Source organism: Sorghum bicolor, chromosome 3 (assembly GCF_000003195.3).
Source record: "Sorghum bicolor cultivar BTx623 chromosome 3, Sorghum_bicolor_NCBIv3, whole genome shotgun sequence".
Taxonomy (NCBI): domain Eukaryota; kingdom Viridiplantae; phylum Streptophyta; class Magnoliopsida; order Poales; family Poaceae; genus Sorghum; species Sorghum bicolor.
This window is the reverse complement of record NC_012872.2, coordinates 28,307,159-28,323,989: the sequence shown is the minus strand read 5'-3', so window position 1 is coordinate 28,323,989 and position 16,831 is coordinate 28,307,159. Positions and strand designations below refer to the sequence as shown.

General features: G+C 42.6%; 1 long non-coding RNA gene across 2 annotated transcripts; it reads left to right on the top strand.

Moving 5' to 3' along the window:
- LOC110434219 lies at positions 259 to 1,301 on the top strand. Of its 2 annotated transcripts, none has more exons than XR_002451700.1 (3): positions 259 to 528; positions 961 to 1,014; positions 1,093 to 1,301. It is a non-coding gene; the product is annotated as an uncharacterized LOC110434219 (long non-coding RNA). The 2 variants fall into 2 exon arrangements; XR_002451701.1 differs by having other exon boundaries at positions 259 to 549.

Sequence of the window (16,831 nt, the reverse complement as noted above, 5' to 3'; positions counted from 1 at the left end):
TGGAGGCACGAAGACACTACAACACCAAACCCTATTTAGCATCGGATACTTTGCAACACAAAATCCTAGTGTTGCCGAGCCAATTTGCAGCATCCTATGAAAACCAGTTGGCCCACTCCGCCCGCTCGGCCACGTTTATAGGAAATAACCTTTGCTTCTTTTATCTAAAATCTTAAAATAGGAAACAAAGTCCCGCTTGAGTTAAATATATATCCACCAGTGGAACTGCCACACCATCCCCGTCGATCCTATCTTCATTCTCTGTATTTCTTTTTTCTACAACCTGCGCCGCCCCCTCATCTGATCTGTTGCGTTCTCATCGGTTCTACCAAAATTAATCCATCTTATTGCCCCTCGCCACTCCACCATCATTGATTTTATTGATTGGATCAGATACAAATGTGCAAGAACTGTGACGGCGGCTCTCAAATGGTTTGCAGCGGGTGGTGATGCACAGCGGCAGTGCGGGTGCCGCTCCCAGGTGTGAAGCATCGGCGCGGCTGTTCTGAAGTGACTGCGGTGGTATTGGTAATTGGTGCAGCACAGACAGTTACAGTTGGCCTTTTCCCCCTTCTCAAATCATAGTTTCTTGGCTTATCTAGCCTGATTTTTATGTTCATCAATTTTCTTGGTACACAGTTTTTTCTTGAGGGCTCATTCTTCTTTGATATGTCTGTGTGGCATCAATTCTTCTCTGATCCATAAGTTTGTGTTTCATGTGTATGTATAGATTTATCTTCTGTTTTTATACGATCCTAAGCCATACATTTCATAAGCCATCATGTGAGATGCAGTTAGAACTGACCTAGATAAATTGCTAAGCGTTGCTGCAGGCTTAGATCCATTAGTTTTGTTAATGTACTATGGAATAGCAAACGAGAAAAAAATGGATTCGCTATGTAGTTAAGATGTAGTCTCATTTCTAGATGGTTTACCTTTCTAATTGACAACAACATGCAGGTTACAGAAATGGGAATTTTTCTAAGTTAATGCTCACTGAACCGGCAAGAACAGGTATGTATACATTGGCTCCGTTATTTTTCCTTCACCAGGACCTGTAAATTCGTCGGAAAATTGCATATTTTCATGCAGGACAAATACATGATATTTTGGATGTTCGGATGATTGAAGAATGATGAACAAGATTCCCCCTCACGACTAGTTTTTTAGGAGTGTTGTTACAGTTGTGTATATTTATTTTAAGTAAGGAACTTTGTAGCTAGTGAATCATATATTGTATACAATTACTAAGTCGACCATTTGCTTGTATCTATACAATTGCTTAGTTTCAATTATTTAATATTATCCTGAGTTTGGAAGATATATTTTTTGTGCTTCTGGCTGCTGGATGTAAGATGTCTAACTATTTGTCAAGCTATTTATACTCTATAAAAAACATATATACAATTTTAAAAACAAATTCCGCATGTGGCATACTACTAGCAACACATACATATGTTGCTACATATTCGTTGCTAGGATGCAACACTTATATACCCCTCTTACCAACACATCTGTATGTGTTGCAATTGATCCTTGCAACACCACTTTTAAGCAACACATGTAAGATGCGTTGGCATAAGCCTACCATCACATATTTCACCTTGTAGAAACACATATGCGTTGCTAAAGGGGGTATCCTCTTGTAGTGAGATCACCTGGTGTTCTTGTGGGTGGCTCGTGTCAAGCATGTGAGCGGTTGTGGGCGATTCACTATGACGAAGTGTCAAAGAATCAGTGCGTAGAGAACACTTGTTCCTTCCGTGGACCAAGGGGGAGCAAGGCCCTTGCACGGGTGCTCCAACGAGGACTAGTGGAGAGTGCTGACTCTCTGATACCTCGGCAAAACACCGCCATGTTCCTCTTTCTCTCATCCTTTATATTCTAGCATTTAATTTGAGTATTTTACATTCTTAGAATTGCCATGCTATAATAGGATTGGAACTAGGTTGTAAAACTTTTTTTCGGTAGCTCTCTAGAACACACATAGGCACAAGGGTTGAATTGAGGCTTATAGGTTGCTTAATTTTTTAAGAGAAGCCCAATTCACCCCCTCTTAGGAATCTTAATCCTTTAAATTGGTATTGAAGTCGAGTGCTCTTAAATTAGGCTTTACCGCCTAGAGCAAGATGTCTCAATAGGGATGGACCACCACCTATATTCGATGGTGATGACTTTCTGTATTGGAAAATATGGATGGAGTCATACCTGGAGGCCTACGATGTCAAGTGCCTAAAAGCCGCAACCGAAGGATTTGCTCCTCCAGCTAAGGACACCGCAAATACTCCACTTGAGCAAGAGAACGAAAAGTGGAATGCAAAGGCCAAAAATCACATCTTTAGAGGTCTTTGCAAAGAGGTGTTTAACCTTGTGCGAAACCACAAAGACGCCAATGAACTATGGACCAAACTTTGTGCTCTCATTGAGGGATCCAAGAGTGAGCATGAGGAGCGATTCCATCTTGTTATGCACAAGCTTAATACATTTGAAATGCTTCCCAAAGAAAATGCTAATGAAATGTATTCACGCTTGAATGTGATTGTAGAGGAGCTCAATGGACTTGGACTCAACAAGATGAGTCTGGCGGATGTGGCAAGGAAGATACAATGTGTCCTACCCATTGACAAATATGGGCACATAGTCACCGTGCTTCATTAAGGAGACCTCTCAACCGCCACTCCAACATTCATCTTGGGAAAGATCAACGCTCATGAGATGTACATGCACATCAACCACCAAGGTAGCTCCTCATCATCAAAGAAATAAAAGAAGGACTTGGCGCTTGTTGACGGTCCTTAAGTATCAATTTTAACCGTCAACTAATCATGGAAAAGGATCTATAGGCAAGTAATAGCTAAAATTAGGGTTTATACTGATAGAATTCCATGAGTTTTGGTGAAAGTCTATTTCTGCAGGGGGTTATCAGGAAATATGGAGGAAAGGCCCATATGTCATGATTACATAGAGATAATAACCAACCGCACAATTTTCTACAATCTAGAAGACTCCAAAAGAGGCGGGAAGAAGCGGGAAGCCGAGGGGCGCCAACCCTAGTGTAACACCCCACCCCAGTGTTATGGATGCATCCTTTAACATACATGACATCATCATAATCATCTTCATAAGCATAGCATGATCATCATATATCTTGGGACATGTCATTTTATGTGTATGTGTTGCTTAATTTGTTTATTTATGCTTCCTATGCTAGTGTTTGAGTATGTCATGCTATTGTATGTGTCCTAGACCTTGGTAAGTGGTTTAACATTGCTTAACTCAACCTAAGGAGCAATGTTCATGTTGATCATATCTTCTAACTATGTTCCTAAGTCATAGTTTCACCTAGGGGGCTTATAAACCTCTTTTGCTTAGGCTTTTATAAAGTGCTTCATAGATTGTTTGCATGTCAAAACTTTCTAAAGTAAAGTTGTATAAAGTTTTATAAGGAACAAAAGTTGTTTTATGGCCATATCATGAAAATGATCACAACTTGCTCAAAATTGGCTCACAAGGCAGAATTGGGGGTTGTTTTGACACTTAGCAAAATTTTGCTAAGTCCTGTCGCCACCAGTTTGTTTGAAGGATTTTGTAATATCTATATCCTTTCATCTAGGCCGATTTGGCTCTTGCTCTAGTCAATAAACTTGTAGAACTCAGTTAGTACTCCAAGATTGTCAACTACACCATCTCCTAATTCGCAACAGTTTAGGAGTTAATTTTTGTCAAAGTAGCTGTGTCAGACATCAATGAAAGCTCTGATGGCGAGCCCTGTCCGCCGTCGTGGCCGACCAACGCAGCACCTAGCTGCCATTTGGTGCCCGTACGCCGGCTTGGCCCCACTGGTCAGGCCGACGATGCCATCAAGGATGCCACGACCACCCCCGCACACGCCCGGTGCTCTCCCACTCGCTCTGTCCCTCTGTTGCACCCTCCAATGCAGAGGCACCATCGCCATTGTCGCCGAAAGGTTCGTGAGCTTCGCGTGCCTTCGTCCTCGTGCCGCGCCACCTCTCTGGGAGTCTCTGAGTCCATCTCGAGCTCCGCCTTCCTCTCCACCACTTAGTCACCCAAGATTGCCCCGAGGTGAGCCACATTTTCCATGTTTTCCGTCGTCAAGTTTGTGGCCGTCGCGACCCCAACTCTGGCGAACCTCACCGCTGCTCCATCCCTACCTTCTTTCTTCTGTCTGAGTCGTGTTAGAGCTTGCTTAGGTCACCGTCGTGGTCTATGTCACACCCTTTCATCTTTTTGTGGCACCGTCGTGTGGGAACACGGCCACCGTGCCGCTGCGCTAAGCGCCGACGACCACCCTGCTCGTGAGCAGGCTCACCAGAGCCAGTAAGGTTAGGCCTTTCTACCTAGGAAGCTCCGCGCTATCTTGTGGATGCTTAAGCCGCCTTTCCCCGAAGCTCTACCGGTCGAAGACGGCCAGCATAAGCCGGGATAGCCCTGACGTGCCGCCATGGCCCACGGCGACCTCGCCCCGTTGCTCCAACCCTCGAACCACCTACCTCTATCGACGTGGAAGGACTTAGGGAGCACGCTGATGTCCTTGGATCCACCGGAGAAGCTCATCGTCGGCGAGCATTCACCGGCGAGTGTTGTCTCTGTTTTCCGTGTCTATGACACGTGGGTCCTGCTGTCAGTGACCTGGTTTCCCTCCTCCTCTTTTATTCAAATCCCAGATTTTTGTGCCAACTTGCAAAAATCACATCTCCTGTTCTTGAGCTCCAAAATTTGTGAAATAAAATTTGTGGCATTCCTTGAGATGGCTAGTTTTTAATAAAAATATAATATGTACCATGTTTTATGTGAAAAATAATCATTATGAATTAATCTTGTTATTTCAAAGTAAATTCATATCTCTTGCTACACTGCTCCAAATGCTGTGAAATTGTTATTCTATGCTTTGTGTGGTACTAGCATGCTCTGGTAAATATTTCATAATTTTTGAAGCATTGTATCTCTGATATGTAATTTATGTTGGTGTTATGGCTTAAATCCTTGTTTAAATCATAGTAAATATTGTATGCTTATGCTGGTGTTCTTCTTTGGTGTCAAGTGTGGGTATGGTAGTAGTATCATGTAAATAATCTGAAATCTGTTGTTTGACACTGGTTAACCCATATTTCTTAATTTATGTAATAAGCACTTTGTCTCCTGTTAATTAAATATCTTAAGTTTCGCATGCGCAATTGCTCTGAAAATTTTATGGTAATGTCTAGATGTCTTGCTTGTGCTTCTGTAATTTTTGTAGATTTTTCGGAGCACTCCTGCTGGTATCTCTTAATTATGCCCTTTTATGGAATTAAATTAATAAAGGCTTCATAATTAATGGTTTAGTAATTAACATATGGTTTTCTGATAATCTTGTATCATGTTTGTTCTTATGAGTCACTTGGTTGACGCTAAATATGGCTTTGCTATGTTGACAAATAATTAATTAAAGGCTATATAGCTGTTCTGGACAGCAAGGGAGTAATCTGATTATTGCTTGATGTTAGCTTTGTTTTCTGGAAGACTTGTCTATACCAAAGTTGTTGTAAAATTTGTTCTCTAGCTGTAGTTAAAATGTGGGGTCATTTGGCCAAGTAGTTTAAGAGTTATAGCTTTTGCAAATGAAGTTTCAGAACTAGGTGCTCTCTGTTTTTCTGGGACAGAACCTGGAACTTTGTTTAAATTGACTTGTTTAACTTGAGAATCTTGCTGAGGTGTCTAAAGATGAAATGTGAACACTTTTATAAGCTTTCCTAAATGTCTTAACTCATGTCTGTTGGATATATACATCTCCAGTTATAGGTTATTCTTTGGGCTGTCTTGCTGTTTGTAGTTGCTGTTTATTTATGTAGGATAGTACATCTTTGTAAGTTGTGGTGAGACTCTTGTGTAATCTTGTAAAGAAGTTTACTCTGTAAATGAGTGTCCAGTGAAATGTTGTGACCATGAGCATGTCAAGCATTCACCATTTCCTCATATGCATACATTCCACACTCCTTACGTGCATGCAATAGGTGCATCAGAGATCGCAGCGTCATTCGAGCTCGAGAGGGTGAATCCAGAAGGTCTGAAAGTCACTCAAGAGACGTAGGTCCAGCCAGCAAGACCTGAGGAGCCCAAAGAGGAAGTCGAGTGCCCTAGTCACGAGCCTGCTTCGTTCGTGAAAGGCAAGCCCCGGAACATCTAAAGTCTCCCACTTTAATTTCCAAGCATGCTTGAATATGTTATATCTATTGTTGCATTATGTTTAGGAGTTGTTATGGAACCCTTGCTGTATTATACCTTTCCTTATCCAGATATCTCACCTTACCCTAGTATAGAGTCAGGATCGAGTAGTAGCTTAATCATGCTTAATCGGTAGAAGTCGGGTGATATCCTGTCACCTGCGCGAAATAGGTTCTGTTGTTGGATCACAGTTAGCTATATTTGCTATCGTGGGAAAAGAACCTGATTAAAATGACTTAAGCCGGGTGGAGTTTTGCAAGGTGGTAGTAACTCCATCTGTGGCAGTTAAGGACCGAACGTTGTACGTCCTCTTGTCATGTTGAATGCATGCCTGACACTTAGTTGGCCGGATAACTCGTTCCGACCGTGAAGCCTAGTAGTATGACTCAAGCTGAAAGACCGTCAAGTATAAAGTGCGCACTACCAGAGGAAGTGCGGTGTGCGGGGGCCCATTGGCGTAAGATCAAGGGCAGGTGATTTAAAAGTGCTGATCTTCCTAGCAGAGTGGCAGCCCTGGGAGTGCGACGCCGATCGGAGCTAGGATTCCTGAGTTGTACCAAAGGTGACCCGCTTGCTCTCTGACGGGGGATGCATGGGTGAGTGCTAGGAATAACACTCCAGTTGGATAGGAATCGATTCAAATCATCGTCTCTCCTGGATAGTGAGAACTTGACAGAGCAGCGGCAAACGTAGCATTCACTAAGTACTAAATGGTTCCTTAATGATGATGTTGATGATAGCAAGAGAGAACATATGTTGAAGCTTGATATGGTTATTATTGGTTGTTAATAATCAAGTGAAGTGCTTAGTCTAGGTGCTAATCTAGTGTAGGCTAATGATAATCGAAATGATGCTAATAAGAATGGTTACTAACCAATTTAAGCTCTTTCGCAAATTTATGAGTCAAGCCAGCTCCACTTATACTCAGCCTTGCATGATCCTTGGTGTCTTTTATGTGTGGTTAGACAGGTAAGTCTAGCTGAGTACATCCTCGTACTCAGGGTTTATTCCCGCTTGTTGCAGATGACATCTTCTATGACGGTTTCTGCAAGACCTGTCTTCACTCCGCTGGGGATGAGGACTAAACCGTTGGACGCGGTTCTCTAACAACTTCGTTCCTATGATACTTTCGGTGGATGTGATGAAACCCAGGCTGTAACAAGAACCAGTGATGTGTGTGTGTGAAAACTATGTTGCTTTCGCTACTTGAACTTGTGTTGTAATAACTTAAGTAAACTCCGATGTGGTGTCGCTTCGTCGACAGTGTTTTAACTATGTAACAATTGTTGTGTTGTGCTAAACTATTACGATCTTGGTTCGTTGCGAAGTTGGTTTCAAATCCTTCATGGTTTGAGTTGACTACCGGGATTATATGGGCTCAAGTTTGGAAACTTGATTGCCTGTGTGATAGTTTCTACACTTGAACTCTTATAATTTGGTCGGTTCTGTGACAGCTGGCATCAGAGCAAGTTTAGCATTAAATGCATCGTTTGTGTATTTAAAAATAAAAGAATTTTTAAATAAATTTAAACCAGCACCTAAAGTATGCCAATGGTCAAATCCTCCTTGCCCATATAAGGACTTTAGGTGGCTATTTAAGTACTGACTTGGGGGGATTTAATTATGCATCTCCGGCAGTACTCAGGTATGGATGTGTGATGACCACACTATGCTACCCTGTGGTCTAATGGTAGATGTAGCCTTCATATATGAATTAACCACATATGTCGCTAGATTTAAATTATGCAACATCGCACCTACGCTCAGGTAAGTGTGAGCTATGAGAGCATGATCATCCAAACGATGGTCTAGGGGAGTGTTCGCGGTGCTTTTCTAGAGTGGTTGCATGTTTAACCATGGAACTACAAAAGCAACTTAATTGGAGAGTAATTAATTTCTCGGGTGGATGTGGTGTCATTGTTTGTGCATGCCGGGGTATGTGCAAGCGATGTGCACTTAGTTTGCTGCTTTCTTGAGTGATATATTGGGACTTGTTTGGGCTGCAATGAAGTTTTATGCAGGTACTCTAACAGTGCACGTGTAAATCGATAGTTACCGTATCGAGAGACGAATGTATGCCAACGTATATCCGTTAGAATGATAATTTTCTAAGTTTGGGAGGACGTATGGATCGTGCAAGCATCATATCGCATTCATACATATATTCTGTCTACTCCTTCCCTTACACAGTCACCCCTTTTTAATTAATAAGTATTGCTTAAATAATCCTCTCTCACCCACACTTATTCCTTTTCACAGATGGATGTGCCCGCCTCACCTCTCCCCAGTGACACCTTTCTAAGCGAGTTTGGTACTCCTACCCTGCTGTGGAGGGTGTTGTAGTTAGTCGGGTACCCGGAGCCACCTCAGTACTCCTGGTGGGAGGTGGATACGACAGGAGGCTTACAGTGGTTTGCTGTGCAGGGAGTTGTCCCTCCACATGGGGGCAGGCCTACATGGTCAGGGTGGACCTACAACTCAGATGGGCAGACCCCATGGGAAGCAGCTCAGGTTGCGGCCCATGCTATGCTGCTCAATATCTGTCAGAGGTTTGGCGATGAGCTGACAGGAGGGCCAACGCCCTCCATTCCCCATGGTGACCCAGCAGCGACGGAGTGGAAGTAGGCTGATGGTTGTGCGTTGGTCCGAGGTCGAGGAGAGCGAGCTAAGCTCCAGTCCTGCTACGAGTGCTATGATGGCTGTGCTCAAGCTGTTCAATCAGCGAGAGGACACCTATGTGCAGGTGATGAGGGCTGTTCGTTAGGCTCAGGAGATGCAACAGAAGGCTGAAAAGCATGCTCGCAAGTTTCACAAGCAAGCTAGACTCCTGGAGTAGGCTCAGAAGGACCACAATTACTGAGAGGACATTGCGGAGTATCGTAGGTAGTAGTGGGTGAAGGCCACTCAAGAGAGAGATCATAAGCAGGTGCAGATGAGTCAGTTGGCTAGGGAGAAGGAGACCGTGCAGGAGCGCTTGCTGTAGATCACTCGTGAGAGGGATACTGCGCTGCGCGTGTCTGAGAATAGGTGCCAGACCTGGGAGTTGCAACGTGTTCACTTGGCTGAGAAGGAGAACTATTTATAGGATCAGATTGAGGCTGGTGTTGTGGAGATTCACCACCTCAACAACTTGCTACACCGTATTCCTCGCCCTACACCAGTTTACCCGGATGTGGGACCTTAGGTGATCGTGGCCAACGATGATGGTATGTAGGTAGATGGACAGGCTGTGGCTGGACCACTCCTGCATGACGATGTGGAGGATGAGGAGCTTGAGCCGGTTAGTGACGAGGATGAAGAGGCGATCTTCGACGCTGACTCGGGCAACGAGCGTGGAGTGTAGTGGGTAGTTGGTAGCCGTCTCGTGAGGTTCTTTTGTAGATTAACCTATGGCACTCATGCCCTTGTAATCATGATGTAATCCTAAACCTTGATCGTAGTCCTATGTCTGTGCTTTGGTGATTTAATAACTTTTGGACCTGTTGTTGTAAATACTCTATCATGATCGAACGACCATGGATGATATTTCCCTTTAGCGTGCATTTGATGGATGTCTGGGTCATGTGTTGTGATTGGTGATGTTGTTTTGTGGAATTGAATTATTGTGCCTCGTTTTATAAAGTTATTCCCTCGAATACTTTCAGGCATGATTATAAGTTCTTCTACGACAAATCCTGTCATCATCAATACTCACTGACTGTGTCTTTACAGATGTCTCGAGGCACTCGAGGTGCGGGAAATCGTGCGAAAATGGATCCACCCCCTCCTCCTCCACCACCGAATCTAGCAGAGCTGATGTAGGCAATGGTGGAAAACCAGAGGTTGCTAACTGAGACCATTCGTCAGATGGAAAATTAAGGTGGTCGGGACATACAACACGGGCCAGCACCTAATCAGTAGAGCAGTTTCAAGGATTTCATAGACACCAAGCCCCCATCTTTTAGAGTGGCTGAATAACTGCTTCAGGCAGAGGAATGGCTGAATATGGTGGAACAAAAGTTCCGCTTGCTTCGACTAACCGAGGGTCTAAAGGCGGATATGCAGCTCATCAATTGCAGGGTCCGGCTGGTATCTGGTGGAATCAGCACTGGGAGGCTCTTCCAGATAATACTGTGATTGACTAGAATCTCTTCCGTGAAGCTTTCAAGGGGCACTTCATACCCCTGGGGTCATGGAGATGAAGCATACTATGTTTATGCAGCTGACCCAGGGCAACAAAACTCTGAAGGGGTATTTGCATGCTTTCAATCATCTGTCAAGGTATGCACCTGAGTTTGTGAGCACCAAGGCAAAGAAGATTGCTAGCTTCAAGAGGGGTCTTGGCCCCAAATTGTTGAAGACTATGGGCCGCACTAAGTGTGCCACCTTCAATGAGTTTGTCAGTGATGCTCTTACTCAAGAGAACTACAACACTATGTACACTACGACTAAAACTCACAAGCGAGCTTTTGAGGCCGAGGCATCTCAATCCAAGACTCTATTGACGGTCCTTAAGTACCAAATTTAGTCATCAAATAAGTAAAGAAAAGGATCCAAATGCAACCAACACCCAGACTTAGGGTTTTATCTGACAAAATTCCACGAGTTTTGGTTGTTGATATTTGGGAATGCAATAAGGAATTGATCCGCAAGCGCAGGGATATCGGTGAGCACTTCACCCGGGAGGTTATCCAGAGTATCGTATTTATATTTTTACCACTAGGAGAAAGAGTGCATCTGACTAACCCAGTCTATTACTACTAACCCTTTAGGCAACAAAGAATGTTTCTCGATGTGAGTGATAAATAGAGAAGACTACAACCGTAATCTCCTTCTATCCTTGGTAAGGATGATCTACTATTCTATTGGGGAAGCTAACGGAATCTAGACACTACAGAGGATGTTCGACCCTATCCTTCCTGCCAACGAGATATGGTCTTCAAAGGTAACTGAGAAATGTCACGTTCCTCGCTACTACCACGGTCCAGCTAGTCAGGGAATATCTATGAGTACCCTAGCCTAAACACCACGTTTACGCTAGCAATGATTACTCTAAACTCTACGCGAAGAGATTAAAGTAAACTCATAAACCAAAAGAACAATAAAACAAGAACTTACTAGAATTTAGAAGTCAAAATACTGAAGAATCCTAGGAGCAAGCTTCGGGTTAGGAGAACTTGATCCCGCAGGTACAAGCTCGGAGTAGACACCGACAGGCCGGGCTTCCTCCGATCTACACCTCCACTCTATCTCTTTCAATCTAGTAGAAACTAGAAGATCTATTTCTACTCACATTGGATGCTAAGCCTAAAAAGAAATTTTATTTAGAGAAGAGGTTTTCCTTCGAGGGCTCCCCTCAACTCGATGATAAACTTGTCTCCTCCAGGGGCTAGGGGGTCTAGTTTTATAGTCTCCTCAAGTGAACGTGAGCCATTGAATCAAACCGACATTGATTGGACGGTTATCCTTGATCCTTTAGGTCGGTGGAGCGTCGTGTGCGAAAAGAGTTCTGATTGGCATCCAGGAGGGGGCGGGCGCCCAGGTCAACTGGGCGGGCGCCCAGTGCCTGGCCCCGTTCGGCCTCTGCTTCCTTCCCGTGGCTTCTGGAGTCTTCTAGATGGTATAAAATTGCGCGGTGCGTTGATATCTCTATGTAATCCCGACATGTGGGCCTTTCTCCTTATTTCCTGATTACCCCTTGCAGAAACAGATAAACAACAAAACTCGTGGAATTCTGTCAGATCAAACCCTAATTCTAGGTGCTATTTGTATATTGGTCCTTTCTCTTGTTTATTTGATAATTAAAATTAATACTTAAGAACCGTCAACAAATACCCCCATACTTAGGCTTTTACTCGTCCTCTAGAAAAGGATGGTTAAGGACAATATTTGGGGTAAAACATTTTAAAACATTCTCTTCATACCTGCAGGGTGTTTAAAAATCCACTGTGTGTGTACTATAGTCAGGGAAGTATTTGGTGAAGAGTAAAGATCCTTTCTTCTTAATCCTGTCACTTGGAGTTTTTGTATATTTTTGAAAAGAAAGTTAGCATACCTTTTATCCTCATAGGTTCTCTCAGATCACTCATTATCTTTTATATATCTCACTGAGGCTGTTTTAATTTGCAAAAATTCTCAAGCATACTTACTTTGCATTTATTGCTTGATCAAAACGGGATCCGAGGAGGGGAATGTCATACTCTTAGATCAAAGACTTTGGGAATTTAAAAACTTTGTCAACTCTTGCTGGCATATTGCTTATTAGAGGGACCATGGGCTATCATTTTCTTTTTCTTTTTCTTCTTCTTTTTTTTAAGTGGATACCGAGGTACCCCTAATTCTACTACCGGACACTTGTCCATTTTTTTTCTGCGAGGTTGTCGAGCACTTGCTCCTTTTTATTTCCTCGAAATATCTTTATTTTTGCATAGCCCATGCCTCTAATGCAATAATACTTCAGAAGAGTGAATCTTTCTGAATAAATGTCTTGATCTTAGGAGCATGATAAATCTCTGAACAAGGGTCTAGCTCATTTTGAACAAACTCAATACAGAGTAGATAGCCTTTATAATCATAATTAATATTTTCAGTTTTAGTAGGCATACAAAACACTGAGGATGGTAGCTAGAATTTTTGAATAAATTCTCCAAGCAACAATGATATCAAGAATAAGAAACTCATACTCTACCATCTCATATTCCATAATGACTTAAGTAACACAGAGTTAAAATTATTTTTTCAATAATTCCAAGTTTTAGGAAATATCAGAGAGTGAGATTAATCATGATTAGAAATATTTTAATCTTTTTAATTTATCATGTCAGAAACAATGTTCTGCATAATCCAAGATATATGTATGTGTAATAGTAAAGTGTGCAGAGTGTGTACCTGAATCATGGAGTGGTGTAGTTGAAGTGTGTTTGGCATGTCGAGGGATCTCCCCCATACTTGTTTTCTGCTTTCTTGCACAAGGATAAAGTAGAGACACACAAGACATAATAGTAGTAATAATAATAGTCTTTATTAATCTTGAGGCATTTATTACAAAAGACTAGTAGCAAACTGACGATAATAGTAACAAACTGATAGTAAACCTAAACCGAATTTAAAGAAAGATAACTAAGATGCATTGCCTCAAGGTCTAATCTAGATAACTTAACGGCGCTCTAACTCCTTAATCTTCTTATTGGCACTAGCAAGATCATGCCTAAGGCCTAATATAATGGTGTTGTGGTTAGAGAGCTGCCTAGTGAGGGAATTAATCGAGGACTAGAGGTCTATGATAACTCTGTCTACCCTGCAAATGTCCTCATCAATATCTATTATAGTCTTGCGACGCTTGGGAGGTGTCTCAAAAGCATTGAGAGCATGCTTCGGGGCTGCCTTTGGAGGGATGAATCGGACTTTGGCTGCTCTAACCCCTTCAAAGTAAGGCCTTTCCTCCTCCGCAGTGTAGCGAATACTGCTGATCTCGCCGCTACGGTTGGTCTTGACTCCAACGACCCTCTCATTGGGTCTAGGTGGAAGGATCCTCGTGTCGGTTGGCACCTTGATGGTGGTCTTCGTCTTGGATGATGATCCCTTGAGGAGTAGGAGTTGTGGCGGTGCAGTGAGAACAGGTTGAGCATGGTAGGATTGGGTGGAGCTGCATTGGGGTAATGGCATGGCTTGTAGCTGTCGCTCTGTGTTGGCCGGGACGAGAGCACGGGCGTCGGGGTCTTCCTTAGGCTCCATGTTGAGGTTGAAGGGGATGACTTCCCAATCATCGTGGAACTTCTCGGCCATTGGAGCAGCAAGGGACTAATCAAGCTCTAATTGAAGAAGAAGAGAAGGCTTGGTGGTTTGGTGTTTGAAAACTGATGTCAGGGTTCTGTTTATATTGGGGTCAAAAAGTGCCTGTAGGGGTTTGTTCTGGTTGCTCCCATCGATGTGCGTACGAAACTTTCCATCTGAGGGATTATTCGGATTACCATAAGTGCATTTTCCATAACAGAGAAAATCGGGACCGAGGGGGAACAGGAGCTGGGCGCCCGCCACCTGATCTGGGCGCCCGCCCTCTCTTTGGCCCCTCTGTGGGCCCGCTTTCTCGAGCGTGTTTCTAGATGCAGAACTATTTAGGAAAATATATGTATGACCCAAAAACGTTAGATTAAAAAGGTCGGGCTCTAATTCTCCATGGGAAGGTAAAAATGGACTACGTCTATTTCTTCTAATTCTTTGTTGGGCTCTAAAAATAATTTAAGACGTTGACCATTTACCTTGAATAATGTACCTTCGTCATTTTGAAGTGTGATAGCTCCATGGGACGATGAATTGATCACCATGAATGGTCCTTCCCATTTGCTCCAGAGTTTTCCATGCCCGAAAAGCTTCACCCTGGAATTAATAAGTAATACCTTATCTCCGGGTGCGAACTCCTTCTTCTTGATCCTCTTGTCATGCCACCTTTTAACTCTTTCTTTGTAGATCTTTGAATTGTGATATGCTTTCTCTCGCCATTCTTCCAATTCTGGTAGTTGCATTCTTCTATGATCTCCAGCGACATCTAGGTCCATATTCCATCTCTTTATGGCCCAGTGTGCTTTGAACTCTAGTTCAACAGGTAGGTGACAAGTCTTCCCGTACACCAATTGGTAAGGAGACATTCCAATTGGGGTCTTGTATGATGTACGGTACGCCCAGAGTGCATGGGGTAACTTGTCTTTCCATGTCGTTCCCATTTCATTTACTGTCTTCTGAAGAATATTCTTGATTTGCTTGTTGGAAGTCTCTGCTTGGCCACTAGTCTGAGGATGATAGGGGGTAGCGACGTTGTGACGGATTCCATGTTTTGATAGATATTGCTTGAAGCGTTTGTCGATGAAGTGTGCTCCTCCATCACTTATCACTACTCTGGGACTCCAAATCTTAGAAATATTATTTCTTCAAACATCCTCTTTGAACTGATGTTGTCGGCATGCTTGCAAGGTAATGCCTCTACCCACTTGGAGACGTAGTAAACTGCCACCAAGATGTACTCACACTTCTTTGATGGAGGAAATGGACCCATATAGTCTATTCCCCAGACATCAAAGAGCTCAATCTGAAGGTTGTTGGCATTGCATCCCTTGTATTTATGTTTCTGTGCCTTTAACATGGCCCACATCTTCTAATATATTGCTTCGTGTCTTCATACATTGTAGGCCAGTAGAATCCACACTGCCAGATCTTTGAATGTGTACGGAATGCTCCATAATGACCTCCATATGGTGATGAATGACATCTGTCGATGATCTTCCATCCTTCCTCAGTGGTCACACATCTCCTAAGTAAGCCATCAGAGCATACTCGGCAGAGGTATGGCTCATCCCATATATGTGAACGACTTTCTTGAATAAGCTTCTTCTTGTTTCCTCCTGGTGGTACATACCCTGAAACCATAAAATTAACAATATCTGCATACCAGGGGTCAGACCTGTTAATCCCGTAGAGCATGTCGTCCCGGAGTGAACCATTGATGGGGGTTTCCTGTGGACTCTTAAAATACATTCTAGACAAGTGATCAGCAACAGAATTTTCTACTCCCTTTTTATCTTTTATTTCTAAGTCAAATTTTTGGAGTAATAAGATCCATCTAATCAGGCGAGGTTTAGCATCTTTTTTTAGTGAGAAAGTATTTTAGTGCAGCATGATCAGTGTAAACAATTATTTTAGCTCCAACTAAATAAGATCTAAATTTATCAATGGTAAAGACAACAGCCAGAAGCTCTTTTTCAGTGGTTGCATAATTAAGTTGAGCTCCTATCAAAGTTTTACTGGCATAAGCAATTGCATGATGCTTCTTATCTTTAGTTTGTCCCAAAACTGCCCCCACAGCATAATCACTAGCATCACACATAATTTCAAAAGGCAACGACCAATCAGGGGGTTGAATGATTGGTGCAGAGATGAGTGCTTTCTTTAATAAATTGAAAGATGTTAGACATGCATCATCAAATTCGAAAGGAGCATCCTTGGCTAGCAAAAGAGTAAGTGGTCTAGCAATGAATGAAAAATCTTTTATGAATCTACGATAAAAACCAGCATAGCCATGAAAGCTTCAAATTCCTTTTATCTTCACATGTGGAGGTAGTTGTTCAATTACTTCAATTTTAGCTTTATCTACCTCAATACCTCTTTCAGACACTAGGTGTCCCAGCACTATTCCTTCCCTAACCATAAAATGACATTTTTCCCAATTAAGGACTAAGTGCTTTTCTTCACATCTTTGCAAAACCTTGTCTAAGTTTTCAAGACAACTATCAAAAGTTTTTCCATAAACAGAGAAATCATCCATGAAAACTTCCATAATCTCTCCAATCATATCAGAAAATATAGACATCATGCATCTTTGAAAAGAAGCTGGTGCATTACATAACCCAAAAGACATTCTACGGTAAGCATAAGTTCCATATGGGCATGTAAAAGTGGTTTTGCTTTGATCATCAGGATGGATCGGGATCTGGTGATACCCTGAATATCCAACTAAGAAACAGAAGAACGAATGGTTTGCTAATCACTCTAGCATCTCATCTATAAAAGGTAAAGGAAAATGATCCTTTCTCGTGGCTTTGTTTAGTTTTCTATAGTCTATGCACATCCGCCAACCTGT